Here is a 23,572-nt window from a genome sequence, read left to right on the forward strand (position 1 = left end):
ATATGGCACATTAATAGTTAGAATCAATAAGAAAGTAAACAAAATATTCAGATAAACATTCTTTTAAGAACTTTTCAATTCTATTCAAAAATTCTCATTAGTATGAAAAATATATACAAGTGCAAAACCTTTTCTCTCTCCTAGAAAAAAAGCTTTGGTAAATTATATTTGCCTCCTGACATAGAATACAGACAGAGGCTTAGAATTTCATTGATTATATATTTAATGTTATCAACATAGGGTTCAGTGGTGGTCAAGCTACCATCCGTGGGCCAAATCTCGCCCATTGGCTATTTTTATAGATAAAATTTTATTGGGTCGCCAGGGTAGCTCAGTTTGTTGTGTGTCTGACTTCGGCTCAGGTCATGATCTTGTGGCTCATGAGTTCGAGACCCGCGTCAGGCTCTGTGCGAGCCTGGAGCCTGCCGCAGATTCTGTGTCTCCCTCTCCTACTCATACATCGTCTCTCTCTCTCTCTCTCAAAAATAAATAAATAAGTAAAATTGTATTGGGACATAGCCACCCCCATTTATTTACATACTACCCATAGTTGCTTTCATGCTACAACAGAGTTGGGTAGTTATGACAAACCTTCTGGCTCATAAAGTCTGAAATATTTGCTACCTAGCTTATTAAAATAAATAAATAAATAAAGGTTTGCTGACCCTGGATTATACTAACATATGCCAATTTACCCAAAGCGTGGATCTCTTACGTTTGTCAAGTATAGTTGAATCGGAGATTATGCTTACAGATTTTTACTGGTGAGAATGCATCCTTTACTTTTCCCTTCAATGGCATTATTCTTACAGATTCAGGCTATCATTTCTGTAGTTGCCCTGAGATGCTTATGAGTTGCTCATGTTATAATACATGTTCTATATCAAACTAACTCAATTTCATATCGCTTCATAGGACACTTCACTTTTTGGGGCGATGTGCCCTCCTTTTGCCTCTTTTGGACATTTTGTAATTCTGATGTCAACATTTGGGGGTTTGGAGTACCCTGTTGCACAAGGCCTAAAACTGAGGCCCCAGAATGTGTCTCTTGACATCTGGGAAAATCCAGAAGAGCCTAGAGTGTCTTAACCACAAGTTCCCCACTGTTCCCATGGATAAGGTCCCCTTACTGCTCGTTATTATGGGGACAAATTATGGGGACAAGGCACAGTTTGTGATTACCCCTGAGTAGTGGGCTTCACTCCCTCCCAGCCTGTCGGATCCTTCAGCCAAGTCAACTACATTCCGTGCAGGCACCGAGGGCCAGCTCTTCCTCTCGAAGGCCTGCCTCCGCGGGCCTTCCTGTTCATTCTCTTCCCGAGAGGACAACATCGAGTGGCCCTACAGCATGCGTGCTGTCCTCCTCCCCCAGGCTGTGACCGTAAACAACTGATAAGCCACCATCTACCTCCTGGGTCTAGAAAGAGCCACACCCACAACCCTTGGCTGGGAATCCCCCTTCCAACGGGGTGAACAGGAGATGGTGAAAACATATCCCCCACCACTGCTGCTTTTGAACATTTTCAATTTTTTAAACTTGCAGAAACTGGGTAATATACAGAAATAGAGAATCTCAAGCAGGCTCTGCACCATCAGCGCAGAGCCTGACGGGGGGACTCTGTCCCAAGAACTGTGAGATCACGACCTGCACTGAAATCAAGGGTGAATGCTTACCTGCCTGAGCCAGGTGCCCCCACTTTCTATCATTTTAAAAGTATTTTCATGCACAAAACACTGAGCAAGCACTGGCCACATAATTGTAATCTAGTTCTCTTAGTAGATCCCTCCGGTCACTTTTTAAACTTGTATTTCAAAATAAACAAGTCTTATCTACACTCCTTTGCATCTAAGAGACCAATTTATATTATTAACAAATCTCTGTTGACAAAAATAAAATAACATTATTTTTCTTTTAATAGCGGTAGTTGAGTTTCCGGGTATACTTTTGGTGATATGTGTGTAAGCGTGCTCCTACCTCTGAACTCTAAAATGGTAATTTGGTTTTCTCAGTATCATCCAAGACAACTGCTGTGGCCATGGCAGCTTCGAGTTTACCTCCATGTCTCTGGGAAGCTGATTGCCGTGGGGGCTGTTTTGATTCCTGACAGCAGGTACGAAGCGGGGAAAAGACATGGAGGCTAGAGGGAGGTCTTCGTAAAAGAAGCATCTTTCTTGATTTCTCCCCTCAACTTGGGAGAAATAAATATGCAAAGACTTCGAATATTGGGAAAACTGTACATTCTGAAATAATAACCTTCGGCTGCATTTGGAAAGGGCGTTTTAAAAGATATAATTTCAGATTTGAATGAAAACAATGTAGGCAGCTGCCTCCAAGCAAACACCAGGCATGATAGCTGAAGCCCGGAGATGACGAGGCGAGGGCGTGGGGACCAGACCCATGGGGCGAGGAGACACTGGGTGGCATGTGGCTTCAGGGAAGAATGGAAAAACTTCTGAAGTTCTTTGTGCCTGCGAGGAGGGCATGGAGGTTAGCTGAGAGAGAAGGAGCAGAGCTGAAGGGGGATTTAATCTGGACCAGGGAGAGGAAGCAGTGGCTGTTATGTGAACGACACAAGAACCTGAATAAACACTGAACATTTCAGCAGACATTCTGAGCACTGGTCGGGTGTAGCACATGAATGCAAACACGGACAAATGCAGACGCAGAACGAACACTGTGTCAACCACCCCAAGTCCCACCATTGTGACTCCAGTAGATGTACGAGAGGAAGCTGGTACAGGTGGGACGGGGATGGGGGTAGGAATGGAGAATTCTGGAAAGACTGAGCTTAAACCTATAATGCTGAGACTGCCTAGAATGGGCTAACGTACTTTGTGGTATTTGAAAGAACGAGAGACTTGAAATGAAACTGTTGATAAGTAATCAAGAAATAAATGTCTTACCGCCTGAGCAGATTTCTTGTAATTTACCCCACTGTCTTTTCTTTTCTTTTTTAATAGTTTATTTATTTTGAGAGAAAGAGAGACAGAGAGAGAGAGAAAGCCCATGTGTGCATGAGGGACAGAGAATCCCAAGCAGACTCCATGCTGTCAGTTCAGAGCCCCATTCGGGGCTCAGTCCCACGAACTATAAGATCATGACCTGAGCTGAAAAAGAGTCAGATGCTTAACCAACTGAGCCACCCAGGTGCTCCCGTCACTATCTTTTCAATACCTATTTCAAAATAACTGAAACTTAACAATGCCTGTATATGAATCACTGTCTTGGCAATAATATGTGTTTTTCTTTTTTCTTTCCAGGTTTAGAACAATGTTAAGAAAATGCACCGAATAGTTTTATTTTTATGCTCTTAGTAATGTACACAGACATTAATAGTCATATAATAGAAATGAATCCTGTATTTTTCTCTTCTCGTTTAGAAATAGTTCCAAATATTTATGCAAATTGTTTTAACTTTTGGCATGTATGCATGTCTCATAGATTGGCAATGTAATATATGCAAAAACTCTTAGTATTACATTTTCCTGACAAATAACTCCCTGCAAATGCTTATATGCTATATCTGATGACTGCAAACATATACTTTACCAACTTCTATTCCCTTAGGAAACTGGATTTATTTGTATACAATAAAAGTGTATAATGATGATCTTATTCTCTATTTTCTTTTCATAACCATCTCAAAATACTTACCTTAAATTTCCCTTTAATCCCAACTTCAGAGCTATTCAGTTTGTTTTTTACTTTTATTTTATTTCTTCGAATTTCTTCCAAATGACTATAAAATAGTCTTTCTAAGTGTCCAATACATTATACAGAAAGAAGGAAATACTCTCAGAATGATAGTACCTAAAATTATGTCAATGGAACTCAAACAAGAACATCCTCTGCTCACATAAAATCTAACTAATTTGGAGGCCATGAGAGAGGCTGTCAGTTACACCAAGATCAGGGATATTCTAACAGCACTGCCGTTGTTTTCTTAACTTGAACTTAATAGAGACGGCAAGGGATTAGTAGTGATTGACTGAACCCTCCGTATTGAATGGACTATTAGCATTAACTATAAAGCTTGCCTAAACTTGATTGGGATTGCATTGAACTTACAGATTGAAATAGGGAGAAGTGACATTTTCGCTGTACTCAATCTTTCAAGCTATGAGCACATTATATCTCTTCATTTGTTTCTGTGTTTGTTGATTTCTTCATCAGAAACTTACGGTTTTCAGCATAGATCCTGTATGTATTTTATCAGATTTGTACCTAAGTATATATATTTTTGGTGCTAATGCAAATGGCATTGTCTTTTTAAATTTTTTAATTCTAATTTTTCATTGCTGGTATATAGAAATGCAATAGGCTTTTTTATTTACAAATACCTGCTTTTAAAGGATATATTGAAATGGAAGTTTGGGCACTATAGGGCAGGTAAATTTCAATTGAGTTTAATTAATTTCACTACCTACATGTATGAGTAAAATAGTTTCTATTTGTCTCTTCCTTTCCTGTTTTGCCAGTGAGATAAGATACATTGTACTTGTACATGAATGGATACATTGTACATTAACGGTCATGATTAATGGAGAGAATTAAAAATAGTTTTAATGGAGAAAGAGAGTGAAGGGTAGTACTTTTATGAAAAATACTATTAAGCTTTTAGTTAGTTGACTGTTACCAAAAACCGAGTTGTTCATAGCAATTCTTCCCTCTCTCTCAATGTCCTCTGCAGATGAGAGAGAAAATAAAATCACTGAAATTGTCGCTACCACGACACAAAGTCCAAAGAATTATTACCTTTGTACAAACAGCTGAAACACACCAGGGCACAAACCACCTTAATTTTATTTTAATGTCACTTATCTTATGATTGAAGCACATTCCTTTAATACAAGCTACTAATTATTCTGAAGACAAATTGATCAGTCTGTGATATACAACATCCCTAAGAAATTAAAATTTGAAGCAATAACGAAGAGAAAAAAAAGCATAAGGTTGTCATGAGATAAATTTAGAGGTCTCCAGACACCTGTCAGTCTCTATATTGGATCAATAAGCACAACTCTGTGGGCTTACATCAGCTGAAATGAAATAGTACAAATCAAACAGTCCATAGCGTTCATTTGCACGCTACTGGTAGATAGAGCAGAATCTTGAATTTTGGAAAATAATGGTTTTGGAATTGTATGTAATCTTCATGGCAAGTATCAAGATTCTTTTCTTTTGTAAGCTACTTATTTTGAATTAAAGACCTTTACATATTTAAAAATATCATGGGGTGTAACAGAGAACATGGTGACTAGAGTTAATAATACTACATAGCAGGGGTGCTTATGTGGCTCAGTCAGTTAAGCGTCTGATTTTGGATCAGGTCATGATCACATGGTTTGTGAGTTCGAGCCCCACATCAGGCTCTGTACTGTTAGCTCAGAGCCTGGGGCCTGCTTCAGATTCTGTGACTCCCTCTCTCTCTTCCCCACCCCACCCCCCCCCCGCTTGCTCTCTCTCACTCTCTCTCAAAAATAAATGAAAATTTAAAAAGCACTACTGTATTGCATATTTGAAAATGTCTAAAAGCAAATCTTTAAAGTTCTCATGACAAGAAAACAATATTCTGTAACTATGTACAGTGATGGATGTGAACTAGTCTTATCATGGTGATTATTTTGCTGTATATACACATACCAAACCATTATTAATGGTTGTGCACCTGAAATTAATATAATGTATGTTAATTATACCTTAATAAAGAAATCTAGAAAGGAGAACATTGGAAACATAATGAGCACAACCACAGATATATTTTTAAAATGCATAAAGGATCAGATGGGTGAAATAACAGCTGCGTTGTAGGAAAGAGACCATCATGCCGTGTAGCTTTAATTGCTCAAAGTACATGCATATTTATGATGGAAGCATTTTAAAAGGAGAATAGATGTCGAGGACTTAGTGCATGATTTAATAATCATGATGCCTGAGAATATGACTTTGTGAAATAAATTATGATTGTTAAATAATTATGACTTCCTCAAAGTGCAGAGTTTTTCAGGGATAATGTTCAAATGAACTATTGGAAGGAACTGAAAGGCCTCATAAGATGTGAGATAAGATGCAAAAATAATAGTTGCCTTCAAAGGAAGAACTATGTTTCTACAGTAGGTAAAACAAAGAAAGCCAGCCTAATCTGGGGGTGTGGGGTTAAAAATGGTGCTCGGAGAAATGGAACCAAAATGGCATTTCAAAGATGACTGGGTGCTCACGAGCTGGAGAGGAGTGACCTAAGTTGTTCCACGGACAGGGAGTGAAGAACGGTCCTTCAGGTCGGTTATATTGCTGAGTTATGCTGCAAGAACCAAAACTCAACACGCCTGCAATCTCAGGGCTTTATCGCAAGCAGGGAGTTTGGGCAACCAGATTTAGTCATTTATAGGTCAGCTGTCCTATTTGTGAGAGGACCCTCTCAGGACAGAGGGGAAAGAACAATGGCAGAACCACATGTTGGCTTAAAATTTCTTTTTTTTAACATTTATTCATTTATTGAGAGGCAGAGAGAGACAGCATGAGGAGCAGTAGAGAGAGAGGGAGACACAGAATCAGAAGCAGGCTCCAGGCTCTGAGCTGTCAGCACAGAGCCTGATGCAGGGCTCGAACTCATGAGCCCTGAGATCATGACCTGTGCTGAAGTCCGAACTTACTGAGCCACTCAGGCATCCCGCATATGTTGGCTTTTAAACTCTCTGTTCAGCAGTGGGGCACAGTGCTCCCATGCATATTGACCTGTGGGCTCTTCAGGGACGGTGGCAGCTGGCCTCATTGTCTATGCCACTCTCTTTTCTCAGAGCCAGTGCTCTCAGAGAGCACCAAGAACAAAGTCCTCCGGTTTCAGACATAACTGCCTAATTCTCGATGAGGTGAAACTGACTCTTGAGGCACACCTTCTTTTTTGCTTATAAAAAATTTCTAAACTCTATGCCACATAAAGAAACATAATTCTTTCCTTTGACTGGAAATCATGCCTTTCTCATGCCAGCCCTTTGGTTTCATTCCAGGGTATGTTTTCCCTCTGTCTTCCTCCTCTACTCTCCTCTGCAGACATTTCCTGGGCATCCATGCCAGCTGGTGTGGTGCCCTTTGCCCAGCGGAAGGCATTGGTAGAAGAAGAGGCTGGGAGACCAGGAACAGGAAGAAATGGAGAAGCGAGGCTGTTTCTCTTTAGCTCTTTGCCTTCTGTAGAGTCTCCAGCTGTGGTTACATCTCCTTTTTGTCCCCACAGCCTGCCAGACAAGCCAGCCCATCGTAGTTCCAGGAGGTAATTCTGCCCCTGAGCAATGGTGCTACCACTTCTTCCCTTGCGTCCTCTCGCGACCGGGGCTTGGCAGCTTCATGATGTTGCCAAATTCTGGGTTGTTCACCATCTTCTGGTTGGAGTTTCAGCATGTTCATCACCTGTGTGGCAATTCCCTATAGTAGATTCTCTCTATTCCAAGTAAGTAGAGTGATTTCATCTTCCAGTTACATTCTGACTGATTCGTGCCTCAAATACCACTCAAGATCGTTTCTTTTAACAGTTTCATTTCAACATTATTAGAAATATGATCCTCACAAGAACAAATCAACCACGGCCATCATAAACTGCATGGGAACTTGGTCAGTCACACAATAAAGACACAATCTATTACATACATTCTATTCATGTCAATTGAACTTAAAACATATCACCTTTTAAAAAATTTTTAATAGTTTATTTTTGATAAAGAGAGACCGAGCATGAGTGGGGGAAGGGCAGAGAGAGAGGGAGACACTGAATCTGAAGCAGGTTCCAGGCTCTGAGCTGTCAGCACAGAGCCTGATGTGGGGCTCGAACTCACAAGCCGCGAAATCCTGACTTGACCCGAAGTCGGACACTTAACCGACTGAGCCACCCAGGCACCCCAAAACATATCACTTTAGTATCAATACAGCAACACAAAATTTCTATTTTTCCTATGTGTTGCATTCTATCCTAGGTCATTGATAAATGTGCCTCTTTGTACTTTCACTGCACTGGTCATTAATTGCTCTAGTCTTTAATAGTTACTGATTTAACCATTTTGTCATATAGGACTGACTACTACTTTCACAATTTAAGATTCATGTGCTTCTATTTTATTTTAAGTTTATTTATTTGTTTTAAAATAGAGATGGGGTAGAGGCAGAGAGACAGAGGGAGAGAGAGAGAATCCCAAGCAGGCTCTGCACTGTCAGCACAGGGTCCTATGCAGGGCTTGAACTCATGAACTGTGAGATCATGAACTGAGCCGAGGTCGGAAGCTTAATCGACCAAGCCACCCAAGTGCCCCCATGGGCTTCCTTTCAATCCATCTCCCAAAAGACTGTCTTTATCACTAGGAGATCTCAAGTATCTACCTCCCCCCCTGCCTTTTTTTTGAGACTCATCAAAGGTACATCACCAGAAGCTTCAAATATGTGCCCATATCTCCTAATGTGTGAATAGACTCGTACTGCTCAGAGAATTTGGTGTATGCAGAGGTAACTTTTCACAGGACATTATAATTATTTCTACCTTTAAAGATAAGAAAAAAGCAAATTTCATCTGCTTTTCTTAGTAAACAGCACTTCTATGATGAAATAGCAAGAATAAAAATCTTATACAGGTCAAAAATGTTTAGTGTTCCCATTCTTGATAAATCTTGCCTCTCTGAGCAAGATTAAAACATAAAATATAGAGATATTTTATCATCTATTTTCCCTGAATTCATTTGATATCTGATGAAGCCAGCCTCACAAAGGATGGGTAGAAACAACGTGGGCATGAATCTACTGGCAAATGTATGGGGAAAGGATGAGCAGGTGGCCAATGTAAGGGGGTTACACCTAGGCTACAGAGTGTAGGGTGTGAAAGGGATTCTGTTGTTGCAATGCCCATATCTGCTCACTCATATTCTTAGTACACATCAGCCTACCAGTTGCAATCACCTACATTTCTTTGACAGAGGCATTCCTCCTGCTAATGGAGCCAATTTCTACTGGTGTGAAAAGATGGACGTGGTAGAAAAATCAGTGGTACCATCCCTTCACCACACACAGAGTACCAAACCAATGATTATTAAAAGTTGGGGTATAAATACTTCACTACAATCCTCCCTGTGGGGCAATGACCTCCAAGGTCCCCCAAAGAATTAATGCACTAGTTCTTCATAGAGACAGCCATGTTCTACCGGCTGCCTTATCTTTTTTTCTCACCTACCATTCCCATATTGGTAGTTCCCTCACCTCTCAAATAAATCCTTGCCCTTGACTCCTTGTTCAGGGCTTGCTTCTGAGGCAACGCGAATTTAGACAAGTGCAGGATTCAGACCCTCAGGATGGGATTTGGGGATTAAATTGCATGCTGGCCAGACAATAAAGGCGCTATTGCTTATGATTAAGGGAATGGAAATATTTCCTTACACGTTCTGGCATCACAATTATCCAGACTTTCACCTGTGTCAAATTGGAACAGATGCAGGTTGAAAGAGAGTAATGGCTCCTGTACTATCTTAAAAATGTAAGAGTAATGGTAGCGATGGCAACCAGAAGTTTGTTTCTTCTTATATGAAACTGAAAAGCTCAAGAAATAAAATTGCAGGTATAGGGAAGTCAATTACAAGCTCAAGATATAATGTGAAAACAAGAAAGCTTCTCTGGTAACATTTAAAGAGATTTCTAGATCCTAAAGTCACAGGGCAGACCGTACTGAAAAGTACATCCATAACATGATTATGAGAAGGCTAAATTCTTACCCTAGCAATCTCCTTTGGCTAAATACCCAGACGTGTCATAGAGAAGAATACTCAAGTTCAGGAACAGGGACATACAGGGATGTACTGACTTTGAACTCATGCTCCCTTGAACCCTTTAAGCTACCATAAGTATCCCACTCCCATCTGCTTATAGATGATACAGAGGCTCAATCCGAGGTATATGCCTCACAAGACATTTGTCCTCTGCATGATTTGTATTTAACTCTCTACATGATTCATAGAAATAAGTATCACTATAGCTTCCTAAGGTGGTGATGTTCCTTTTATAAGAGGGTAGAATTCGTCACCAAAGGGCTTGCAGGTGGGCATGATAGAATGGATTTATTGTATAAGAAAAGAGAACCCACAAGTTGACCATGTTCTCCGACGAATCCAGAGGATGCTCCTTCACTAAAGCAATAAAAAATATCCCAGTGAGAATGTTCCTGTTGACTGCTCTTCAAAGGCAAGGGTAGACAGTAGAGAGACTGCTAAGAAAGGGCTCCTTACTGTTGAGGGAGATGAGAGGATTTCAAAAAACTAGTGGCAAAGTATCAGTACTTAACCATCACAGGCAAGCTGGATGTAAGTTCTACGACAATCACTGAAGCCAGAATGGCAGTCAGGTAGCCTTGACTGCAAGAACCCAGGGAACTAAGAGTCACTGGTGTTCTTAGGAGTAGAAGAAAGATGCGCAGTTCACAAGGGCATTGTTTGACCTATACAAACAAAAAAAAAATCCCAAAAGCAAGAGTACATGAGCAGAAAACTAATATCAGTTACAGCAATGAAAAAGGCAGAATCCTTATCCTTGCCCAGATGTAAGCCATTCTCAGACCCAGAAAACATCAGTTGTGAGAGGAAGGACATTGCAGCATGAACATGTATATTCAGAATGGATTCCCCAATCTTCCTTCTCCAAAAGAAACTATGGCTATTTGAACATTAGGAAACTAAAGAAAAGATAATAGCCACTCTGGGTATATATTCAAAGAAAATGAATTCAGGATCTCAAAGACATAGCTGTACTCCCATGTTTATTTAAGCATTATTCACAAGAGCCAAGATATAGAAGTAAGAGTAAATGCCCATCAGTGAATGAATAAAGAAAACATATTATTCAGCCTTAAAAAGAATGAAATTCTGCCATTTGTAATAACACATATGAACTTGGAGAGTATTATGTTAAGTAAAATAAGCCAGATGTAGAAGACAAATATTGTATGACCTCTCTTTATGTGGAATCTAAAACTGTCAAATTCATAGAAGTAGGGAGTTAGACAGTGGTTACAAGGAGCTGGGAGAAGGAAAATATGAAGGTGATGGTCACAGAGTACAAAGTTTTCATTGTGCGAGGGTAAGTCTTGGATCTAATATACAACAATGTGACCATAATTGCTGATTCTGTATTGTATACCTGAAATTTGCTAAGACGGTACAGCTTAAGTATTCACATCACATACACAGGCACAAAAGGGGTAACTATCTGGGGTGAAATATATGTTAAATAATCCTGAATATGGAAATTATATTCATAATGTGTACGCATATAAAGTCATTAAATTATACACCTTAAATATGTATAATTTTTAATTGTCAAATATACCTTCATTTAAAAAAATAAAACAGCTAGTTGTCTCAAAACCTATCGGACAGGGGCGCCTGGGTGGCTCAGCTGGTTAAGTGTTTGACTCTTGCTTTCAGTTCAGTCCTGATCTCATGCTTCATGTGCTCGAGTCTTGCATTGGGCTGTGTGCCAACAGCGAGGACCTTGCTTATGATTCTCTGTCTCCTTGTCTCTTTCTCTGCCCCTCCTCCTCATTCTCTTAACAAAATGAAAATTAAAAATAAAATAAATCCATTGTTTCTCTTAAAAAATGAAAATTAAAAATAAAAGAAACCTATTGGATAAAGTGTCTGAGCTAACATGACACCAGGTGTCCCAAAGTATTATTATGGTCCCCTTATCATGCTGGGGAAATATGGAAGGCAAATTATTCTAGAAGTATTCTCATATTGATTTCTTAGCAAGTATTGTGAGGTACATAATGGCAATACAGAACAACTAGAAGACCCTGATTTTGTGTTCTTCCTCAGCCAATGTATTAAATCTGAGTTAAAACTGTATCTCAAGTAGAATGGCAGATATTAGGGCCACTGTCCAGCTTGTGAAAGAAGCAAGAGCTGTGGTCCTCATTAGGTCTGTATTGGTGTCTCTGGTCTGGCCACTGACAAACTCAAGTGGAATATGTTAGATGACAGTGAGCTAGCATAAACTTACCCAGGCGGTGGCCCCAGTGACTGCTGTTGTCCTGGAGGTGGTATCTTCATTAGAACAGCTCAACACACAAGTTGGGAGCCTGCTGTATAGATAGCTGCTGATTTGGCAAATCAGTTAGTATCAAACCCCATTGGGAAAATAGGATCAGTTGGCATTCACTTTGAATTGGCAGAAATATACATTTATCCTCTTTCTCAGGGTCATATTAAACTCCCCTGCTCTCAGTCACGATATAGGCAAAAAGTTGGGAAAGACATTTATTAGATATTGGGATTTTTTTTCCATTTTTAGAAGCCTTTACTTACAAATGTTGGATGCCACTATAAATATGATGGCAATGACCCTGTGCAAATGTGGTATATATACCAACAAGATTCTTGAAAAAAAATATGTTATGCAAATTACTGCTTGTTGTTTAGGTAATTAGGATAAAATTTCCAAAAACAGTATCATACTCAGGTTGAAAACGTACAGTACTTAAAACAACTTGGGTGAGAATTGAAGATAATGTGCTATTGAAAACTGTGATAGATGACTTAAAATTGGCTGTAATGATGACAAAAATACTGATGTCAAAATTTAAAGAGAAGAGTTTGAATAAAATTAACTCATAAAATGTGACAGTAGAAAACTAGCTTTTCATGGTAATACATTACTTAATATGATATTTTAAATATATGTACAATTAAATTTAAATTAAATGTAACAGGTAGGCAAATCAAGTTTTTTTTTCAATGTGTATATTCAAATTAGCCAGGGTGAGCTGTTACCATTTATCTAGGTGGCTCAGACACGAAACAGTACCATTTCCCCCAAGAGAGCTGCTCACAGCCAGGATGTCTGTTTCATACAAGTTCAAGCGACACTGTACTATATTTGGAAGCACTACCCCCATTTGACTCTTAAGCCCTGTTCTACTATTTGATTTGGAATAGCAAGAGCCTTCCATTATCATGTTTTCTTCGACTCTCTTCAAACCATTGTTGCTCTGGGTTTCCTTTGACCAATCTTTTTTCTACCCAGTCTACAAGGCACTACTTCATATGTATCAAAACTAATTATAAATATTGTTTAACTGTTTTCCCCAAGAAGTCCCTCAAATAGTGCGGACCCACAGGAGACACCTGTTATTATTCTATAGCATATTAGCACTTATTGAACCATTTCTCTTTTGAGGGAACTCTCATTCCGTTTCTGAGTTTTTACTATTATAAATTATGTTATAAGAAATAATCCAGTGCGTATTTTACTATCTTAATTCCTAATACTTTGTTTCAGAATGGATTCTTGGAAGTGCAATTCCTGGACCTGAAAATATGATCAATTTAAGTTCCTGATACTTATATCTATTTACACTTTTACTAGAAGCCAATATGCTATGGTTTGTCACCATAGCTATTTTATTTTAATTAACAAATTAATAATTGATAATTTTAGAAAAATTAAACAATAACAATAAATTAAACAAATTGTTTCTTATCAATTACTTGAAATCACAGCAAAGCCAGTGTTATTTTTCTTTTTTAATTAAAATGCAATCAAGTCTTTCAAAACAAAGGAATTGCAAAATAATAAAAGAATATCTTTATCCATCCATCTGTCGATGGGCACTTAGATTGTTTCCATATGTTGGCTATTGAATAGAAGAAGTTATAATTCTGTGACTTGATAGAGATACATATTAAGAAAATGCTACAGTGACAATTATACTGCAATATATAAAAATGTAAAATCAACCTGTAGTATGCCTTAAACTTACATGATGTTATATGTCAAGTCTATTTATATAAAAAAAAACAATAATCAAAGAACAGATTTTTGGTCAGAATAAGACCACGATGTCAACAACCTTTTGAACCTCTACAAATCTCCCCATAGAAAAAGACTAAGCAACTAGAAGAGATAAAGCAAAAGATACCCACAGGCAGCTTCATCAATCTAGTTGCACAGGTGCCCCACAATGCAGAATAAGCGTGCATGAGGCCAACTGTCAATGGCCATACACTAGTGCACCCCATGCACACTGAGCAGTAATGTGTAGGTAGTAGAATGAAAAAAAAATCCTTGATGTAAATCCAGCAAGAAATATTCCAAATATATATGAGAAAAATTATAGAGTTCTTTTAAAAGGCTCATGAGGAACTTGAAAAAAACACATCATCATATTTCCCCCATCCACACCTGAAGGCTACAAATCTTCATTCCTGCATGGACTCACCTGGACTTCTTTCAAGGATAACCTAGCTCAAGATTTATTTCATATACATATGTGTGTGCATATATATATATATATATGTACACATAACATATATATGAATTGGTAGAGGGATAGGTAATATATTAATTACTAAGGTAACATAAATGGGTAATATATTATAGTAAGGAAATATACTGTGCTATATACATTGAGTTGTGCATATGTATATATATTAAGATATGCGTATATATGAAGATATGTGTAAATACGTGTATATGTGTGCATATACTCTATTCCTCTAAATTCTATAACGTTTAGTGGCATCATGAATATTGTTGTCTTGCTTTCTTTCATGCTTCATTGTTTTATGTCTTTTTCCCTAAACTCGATGATAAGAATGTCAAGGGCAAAGGAAGTGTTTAGTGTGTACCACTCCCTCTTCTCACCTCCACCGTCACAGCCCCAGACTTAACATCATGCACACATAACCCCACACAGTTTTCAGAAACACGTTAAATTTAACAGTGCTGAGAGTCCCAAACCAGAAATGGACAGTTTCTTTGACTCTATTGTTTAAGTACAAGGGGCAATAGGTATGTTTTGAAGTGGCAAACAGAAAGGTTTGTAAAAGAAAAAAAAGGAAGAGGAGAGAGAGGTGACCCCAGCAGCAATCATTTCTCCGTAAAATGCCCCCTTGGCAGAGACGGATTACGGAATCCTTGTTTTAATCCTTGTGGAAGGAGGGGCCATTATGTATTTTCAAGAGAGTCCTCTTTCTCCACCACACTGTTGAAGTCAAAGCTACTCTGGTTTGAATGGTATTTGTTGATAGAGAATCACAAGTGAAAGGGCAGAAAAGAGACTTCAGCAGAAGAGTAATTGTGAATTAGAAACCCGGACTTGAAAGCGTTGGCGGTGGGGCGCCTGGGTGGCTCAGTCCCTGGGGCATCCGACTTCAGCTCAGGTCACATGATCCCCAGTCTGTGGGTTCAATGCTTGTGTGGGCCTCTGTGCTGAGAGCTCTCGGGATCTGGAGCCTGCTTTGGGTTCTGGGTCTCCCTCTTTCTCTGCCCCTCCCCCTTCATGCTCTGTCTCTCTCTTTGTCTCAAAAGTAAATAAACATTAAAAAAAAAAAGCATTGGTGGTAAAAAATAAAAACCATACACAGACAGAATAACACCCAGAAGCATTGTGGCATAAGAGAAAGAAGACTGACCTAAACGGAACTCACTTTCTAGGTACCTATAATTTGGCAAGATACTTAATCCTTCTCCTTAACCTCTGCACAATAGGGTTTATGGAGAAATCATCATGCATTGCCTGATGTACATCTATTTTATTATAATCATGATAAATTTAGTTTACTCAAAGTTCTTACTTTGATGAAAAAGCACATAATACTGGATATGATAAATGGTGGCTATTATTACTATAAGACCATTGTTTTATCATTAAAGTCCTAACTCTTAAAAAACTTTAAATTTCAGAAATACCTGACCAGGTATATTCTTTCATAAATAATAATATTAATTAATACTATAAAATATGCAAAAAACACAGAGATGTTATTAGAAAAACTGACATTCTAAAATAAACATACACATGGAGAATTAGTTATATACATTAGGGGATTATTATTTATTGAATCCACTAGAATTACCATAAATAAATCTGAATAAATCTGTGTCTTCTGCATATTTTCTTGTGCATCCGTTTAAAAATCCCTTTAAAATTAAAATTCCTAAGATTAGGCTCATTTAATACTCATTTGGTTGCCATTTTGATGCAATGGTTCAGGTTAATTTAGTAATCTCTCCTGTCAAAGCTATGTTTACAAACTTTGAAGCACACTTTTTTAAGGTATACATTTACAAATAAACTGTATTTTTTCTTTTTTTGCAAAAAGAAAAGAGAAACCAAATCTTAATAGATTTGAATGGAATTGGAACTCTGAACAGATATCACATGAATGGCTTATCAACTTTGTATTTTCCTCCAATCTCGTATAACTCGTCATTCATCTAAATCTAAGTATCTCATGACACAGGGTAAGACAGAACATTATGAAATGTTACAGGAACAGGCAAGTTATATAAGGCACAAGCTAGCTGGTCACATTATAGTATAGATATGATGAGAAAAGAGGTTTCAAATCCTTTAGGCTTCTTGTTACTGCAGTCTGCCGTGTACTAATACAAAATAACACTTAAAGCAGGACACAGAGACGAAAACAGACAACTCATTCTGTGAGTTGTGAACATTCACAATGTTCTGTGAATGTGTTATCTACCCGCGGAGCTACAATGAGCGCTATTTCACTTTAAAACGATTAAAAGATGGGGTGCCTGTGTGGCTCAGTCAGTTAGGTGTTTTACTTTGGCTCAGGTCATGATCTCACGGTTTGTGGGTTCGGGCCCTGCATTGGGTTCCGTGCTGACAGCTGTAGTCTGCTTCGGATTCTGTGTCTCCCTCGCTCTCTCTGCCCCTCCCCCGCTTGTTCTCTGTCTCTCTTGCTCTCTCTTTCTCGCTCAAAAATAAATAAATAGACTTTAAAAACTAACTAAATAAATAAACATAAAACTATTAAAAGTCACGAGTTGTAAGGCACCCTTAAGAATATGGAAGTAATCAGACCACAGCAGGAAAGAAAAAAAATTCCTTTGGCAAATACGGCAGAGGATAAATTCAAATTTCTGTAGCTTCATATTATAATGTCCAAATAATCTCTCTAACCTTGGCATCTCCCTACAGCTCTTCTCCAAAGTGTTCTCATCATGTTTCATGAATTCATCTTTTCTGAATTATTGTCAGTTTGTACTCTTTTCTTCACTCCTCTGAAGCCTACTCTTCTCTGATATGATAGTTCAAGAGCTTCCTTTTCCTCGAAACTTTCCAAGTAAGTGTAACTTACCATGATACCTCCTTTTATTCATCCATCCATCCATTCATTTATTTATTTTTACTTTTTAATGCTTATATATTTTTGAGAGAGAGAGACTGACAGTGAGTAGGGGAGGGGCACAGAGAGAGGGAGACACAGAATCTGAAGCAGGTTCTGGGCTCTGAGCTGTCAGCACAGAGCCTGACGTGGGGCTCGGACCCACAAACCATGAGATTTTGACCTGAACCAAAGTCAGACACTTAACTGACTGAACCACCCAGTCATTTAATTTTTTAGAAAATCTTTTTATTTTTTGTATCCATACTATGTCACATTGTTATTTGAGATAAGGACAATTTTTACAAGAGAATCTCTCATATTCTCTATACCCTGTAGCACATGTTCTCAGAGCTAACAGATTTTAAACACATATTTGTGTATATACTTGTTGATTGCTAATTACATAAGTTTCAGTCATCGATAAAATGGCAAAAAAAGTGCTAACTGGACAGGTTTGGGTTTTTTGTTTTGTTTTTACAGAAGCTATTATAGTTTTACAAAGTATTTAAATACAAGAAAAGTATATCATGTGGCAGAAAATTTTAAAAAGCATGGAGCCCATAAAATATCCCTTCTTGCACTCTGTGTATATCAGAGACTTTTATTGTTTCTAGTCTTTAAATATCAAATGCTTATTTCTACTCCAACTTTTTCTAAAACACTCTTATAATTGTAACTATGAGAGATTAATCAAGCGAATAAAATGTCAACATCCCTTATACTCTAATAGAGAGAGAGAGAGGGAATATGAAGCCATAATGAGCTGAAATATCTTAATTTGACATTTCTCAGAAGCCTGACTCTGTGTTAAAAGTGCAAGAAATATTCCCTGACTTGACAGTACAAACTAGAATAGAGCAAATGAACAATAAGTGGTAGAGAAGACACGAATTATGGGCATGTAGGGGAGAGAATAAGACCTCAGACTGTTCTGTGACTTAAGGGAAATCTTGATAAAAGGGAAGACTAGGTTCCCAGTTGTCAAGCTGTGATACAATCCTTGTGGTTTGATCAACGCGTAAATGGGTCTTTGCAATAATTAAAGAGATACATGGTTACAGTCACATGTGGGGAGGGAGGGGGAAATGATAAATTTGAATTGATTGGAGCAAACTATAACAATGGACAGAGGGATGGACACGCCACTGCCTGTGTGAGAGAGAATTCACCGTATCATATGAGGTTGGGCACTTGTTAAGGGTACCAGCAAAGTTAAAAACATCTGTCCCCACAAGAGGGAAACAACAGCTAATTGCTAGGGTTCCTCCCAAAAAGGTATATTCTGGTAAGACTGTTGGCAATTGACGGCGCTTTGTCTCAGGACTGACTGAGAACCAACAACGAAGGCAGTAAACTGCCCTCCCTCACCCCCCAAACATGGCGTATTGGAGGTCAAGTTTACAGATTCAGAGGCATTACTATACTGTAACAGAGATTAAATGATCATAGCAGGCTTGCTAATGATTTTAATCTTTTTAAAATCCTTTAAGTGTGCCAGCCGAAAATATCATTATTTGAAAGCTTGTTATCAATTGAACAAAGTTGAGATCACTAACTTAGATTAGGAGAAATGAGGGTGGAGGGAATTCCAGATCAAGGCAGCACCTGAGCAAAGGTACGAACTTTTGTTAACACCGTCAAACCAGCAGACTCTTTGAGCGTTAAATTTTACAGGATGTCTGTAAGATCTTGCAGAAAAAAAAAAATTTTAATTTTTTTATTTTCTAAGATAAAAGAAAAATTCTAATTGTTCAGCAATGCCATAGGTAAGTAATTATGAGAAACTACCCTGCCAGTGAATAAGATGATAAAAGATTGTGAACATTTATTTTAAGTTGCACACATGGTATGTGTACAAGGAATCTAAGAACATTATTTCCACGGGAATAAAATAAACATGAAGATATTAGACCTCTAGTTCTAAAAGGCGTATTGTAGCAAGAACGAGGTGACACCAGGCTAGGCCTGTTTCTATCTGTGTATTTTTAACCCATCCTAGGGTTAAATAAATGGGGAGGATGGAGGAGGCAAGGAGAAAATGTGGAAGTAAATTGCCTGTATTACCTATATAAAGCAGAGCCAGGGGCACCTGGGTGGTGCAGTCTGTTAAGCCTTGGACTCTTGGTTTTGGCTCAGGTCATGATCTTACAGCTTTGCGGGTTCGAGCTCTGCATCAGACTCTGTATGGCAGTGCAGAGTCTGCTTGGGATTCTCTCTCTCCCTCTCTCTCTCTGCCCCTCCCCAACTCAAGTCAAGCTGTCTCTGTCTTAAGAAAAAAAAAAGCACAGCCAAGTAAGCATATCATTAATGATCTGACTGTTATAGCTATATCTTAGCAATTACCTGGACAGTGAGGGGTGGTGTTGATAAATCCATGCATTCTGGGTTTCTTGGAGGCCTCTGAATCTTTTCATCATGCTCCTTTCCAACAACCAGCTGATTCTCATATTCCAGGCAAGAGAAGAAGGCTTACTGGTCATAAGAGAGAACAGTAAAATGCAAACTTTCCCTAGGAAACTGGGACTGTTTTCCTGATTGCCTCCCCTCTCAACCCCCATGTCATAGTAACTTGCCCTTATCAACTCAAAGTTCACTTGCTCAGTGTGGCGACTGACTAGGTCATGGTCTTCTGCAAAATGGACTCTAACGTCCCTTTCTTTCCTTTGCATTATCTGTTGTAATTGCAGTTGTATTTCAGGCAACTATTTGACTAAGAGTTTTCTATGGCTTTAATCTATACACTCCCTGTAATGTTGGAAACATGATTTTTTTTTTGTTTTTGTTTAACATCACACGTAACCCCCAACTAGAACCAGGGATATAGTAGATACATAAATGCTTTTCAATCAAAGAAAAAATGAGGAAGCAAAATTACATGAGAAATATTTGTACTTTTCTAAAGTGTAATTAACATAGATTAATTTCAGGTGTACAATATAGTCTATACATTTCTCAGTGCATGTCAAGATAAGTGTGCTCTTAATCTCCTTTATCTACTTCACCCTTCCTCCCACCCACCTCCCCTCTGGCCATTGGTTTTTGAAAAATGTATAAACTTTCCAAATGATAAAGTAGTAAATAAAATTGGAAATATAAATCTCTCATAATCAGGATGGGAGCTGAGAGTATGAGTAGAGATATCTGATTCACAGATTACTTTCATTTTTAATTAAACAGTGTATCTTTGAGCTAGATGTGGTTTTAGCCTTAAGTTATATTTCATATTATGAGTGTGGGTTTCAAAATAAAATATTTAGTATATACTCAGGAGTCTAAGAATGTGGAATAAGAAAATAAAACGATTATGAGCAAACTTTGAAAATTTCATGTCCAGATTTAAGGTAATGGAGATAGAAAAGAGCATTAGCAAAGGAAATAGGAAAGAAGTATTCAAACGGTTGAAACAAGAACAAAGAAAATTTGTAACGTCACTGATCAGAGAGGAAAAACCTGAGGTCTTATTAACTTCACAAAGAGGCAAAGAGAGGAAGTGTGTATTGAACACATGCTATACACTGAACACTTTGCTAGCACTTTTCATATACCTTGTATCTCATAATCCACAATAGAACACTAAAATCTGTAATGCTATTTTGACTTTTTCCATACAAGCAAACCACTTCTCAGAAAAATTAAACAATGTGCCTGCTGCTATAAAGCAAGTAGACTATGAAATAAATTCAAACTCAGACTGAGGTTCACCAGGAGCTCAGTATCATGTTCATTCCACTGTATCTCTTTTTGAAGATTTTATAGCTTGATAAACCTTCAAAAATGGTGATAAAGTTCTTATCAACTCCTATAAAAACAGTATTTCCGGAAAAGAATATACTACTGCTGTACTTTTGGGAATGCAAAGGAAAATGGATACATCAATGTAAGGAAATCAACTTCCTGGCAACTTGGAAAGGAAAAGGCCTGTGGCTAGTTTCTTTCTTGTTGGGAAAGTTCAGGGGAATGAGAAATCCCAGTCAGATCTCCTTCATATATATGCCATTGATCCTGACTCAACATCTCTTATTAACATGATATATTTATATAGAAAAAGAAAGTTCCTATCTAGTAAATGGTCATATCAATATATATGTAGAGAGCCTAGATTGCAATGTTAAACATTAACATGGTAAGGTTGTTTTATGCCACAGGGCTGCTTGGAGAATTGGGGTTAGCAAATTATGTAGTAGATGGTATATATAATAGATATTTCCCCCCAAATTTAAATGGATGTCTCTGTGAACAAATATGTCCTGAGAAAGAAGAAAGGGGACACTTTTGGATGTTGTCTGATGGCTTCTGTCTTCTCCTGGAAAAGATTGTCTTAACTGTAATTGGGGTGTACTGGTATCATCTGAATCATTAGTTAAGATTGGTGCTGGGTAATTGTTTGATTCCCATGAATCTGCTTTGGCGATTAACCTATTGTGCTATATGGAAATCAAGAGAAACATGCAGAGGAGAGAGAATATTGGCAAGAGTGGAAGTGTCAGGAGAAATATCGTAGTAGTTGGCTTCCCATTTTCAGCTAGGTACGTGCAGGTAAAGGGTCTCTACAACATTTAATGTATTTAAAGGAAATTCCTTAGGCTGACTTTCCTCTAAATACTTTAAGTCATTAGGCATGTGCTACTCAGCGATATTACCCTTTGCCTATGTGGGTGAGCCTCTTAAACTGGACTTACCTACTTGGCGGGCAATTGAGTTATTATCTTAAAATTAAGTTTTGAGTGTGCTTATACAAAGCCTTCTGGTGGCTTCCAGAAATACCTCTCTTGCTATTAGTCTGGCACTGCATATGATTTTTAGAAATAATGTCTTCACAGACGTCATATTCTCTTAATATGCAAGTCTAAGCCCTTGAAGCTGGAACTCTCAAAAACTTCAGGATCAGCTTTCTTTAGTGATTAAATAACTAACCTTTCTATGAGACAAAATGGCATTCCAGCGGTATAAAACAGATGCTCTCTCAGCTATCCTTCGCAGTAAACAAGCATCTTCATGACAGGGACTTTCCCAAATACTGGCCACAGCAATGTGATTTTTGACCTTAAGTGGTTTATAAAAAAGTGAACTCCATTTACTCACTGCTAACTGGTCTCCTCTTCACTGTTTAGAACCATTCATCAGTTTTAAATTTAAAATCCCTGTGTACTCATTTCCTCTTCCTACTACTCCCCAGATATGCATTATGTATAAATGTTGTCATCTGAAAAACACCTCAATGGCAAAACACTGTTCCCAATTCAGAGCATGTGCTTTTGTGGTTTATTATTTGGGGCTAATATTTTAAAACCACTGTTATTTTGTATAGTACTTTAATACACCAAATGTCCCTCCTGATGGACAGGTAAATGGACAATTTTCTGAATATCTACTTTAACTGCTGGAGAGAATGACTCCAGGGTCCCCAAAAGTGAATTCGGCACATGTCACAGAGCCTGTGTGTGGTAGGAGACTTCCTCAATGGCTCCTCTAAATTTAGTGAAAAATCCACCCAGAATCTCGGCGAGATAACGATAAACAGGATGAAATATTTTATTCTAACAATAATTCTAGTTCCATTGGCACTTTTAAATATTTATTATGGCTGATTATCTTGAAGAGATACAAAAGACCTTAAGCATGCCGATGTTTGCTCTTAAGTTTTAAAATAAGATTGAAGTACAGTTAAATAAGCATACTATTTAAAATTAAGATTACTCTTATAAAATGGATTCATACCGGTTTCCAATGCCTTTAGTAGTTAAGCATGGAGAGCGAGTTACAATGTATTCTAATTTGTGTGTAGGAAATGGAGGAGACATTGGTCTGTAATAGCTTATCCTCAGGTCAGTTGTCATTTTTTGCACAGACTGTAGTTAATCCTATCAACTAGATCTTCATTACAAGGAAGCTAAAACTTTTATGAGCCTGAGATGGAATTCTGCTTGTATAACATTTGTGATCACAGCAAACTGATTACAGTGTCTTCACAAATCCCTGGACTCATTAATCTCAGAATCTGAGAGATTTGAGAACTCGTCTAAACTCTTATCTATGGAAAGAATCCTTTCCGTAATAACCCAAACAAGTGTCACTCTGTTTCCACTACAGTGCTTTCATGTCAAAAAAATCACAGAGTCCCAAGGAAATTTTGTTAATTTGTGGGACAACTCTAGTGATTAAAAGAGCACTGGCTCTTGGTGGTATTATGGAATTTGTATCCTAGGAATTTCGTCACTCGAATAGTTTAATGTCATTGAGTAACAATACCTGAATCTAACTTCTCCATTCACAACAGATCTGTACGTATATTTTATAATTAAGAGAGTGATTCTTCCTTAAGGAAGACCCTGGCTCATTTATTGTTCATTATGTTTCATATTTGAAATTGTTGATTCATTGAGAATTAATTGAATAACACTGTTGGACTATA

The sequence above is a fragment of the Crocuta crocuta genome, unplaced genomic scaffold, assembly GCF_008692635.1.
Source record: "Crocuta crocuta isolate KB4526 unplaced genomic scaffold, BGI_CrCroc_1.0 scaffold128, whole genome shotgun sequence".
Taxonomy (NCBI): domain Eukaryota; kingdom Metazoa; phylum Chordata; class Mammalia; order Carnivora; family Hyaenidae; genus Crocuta; species Crocuta crocuta.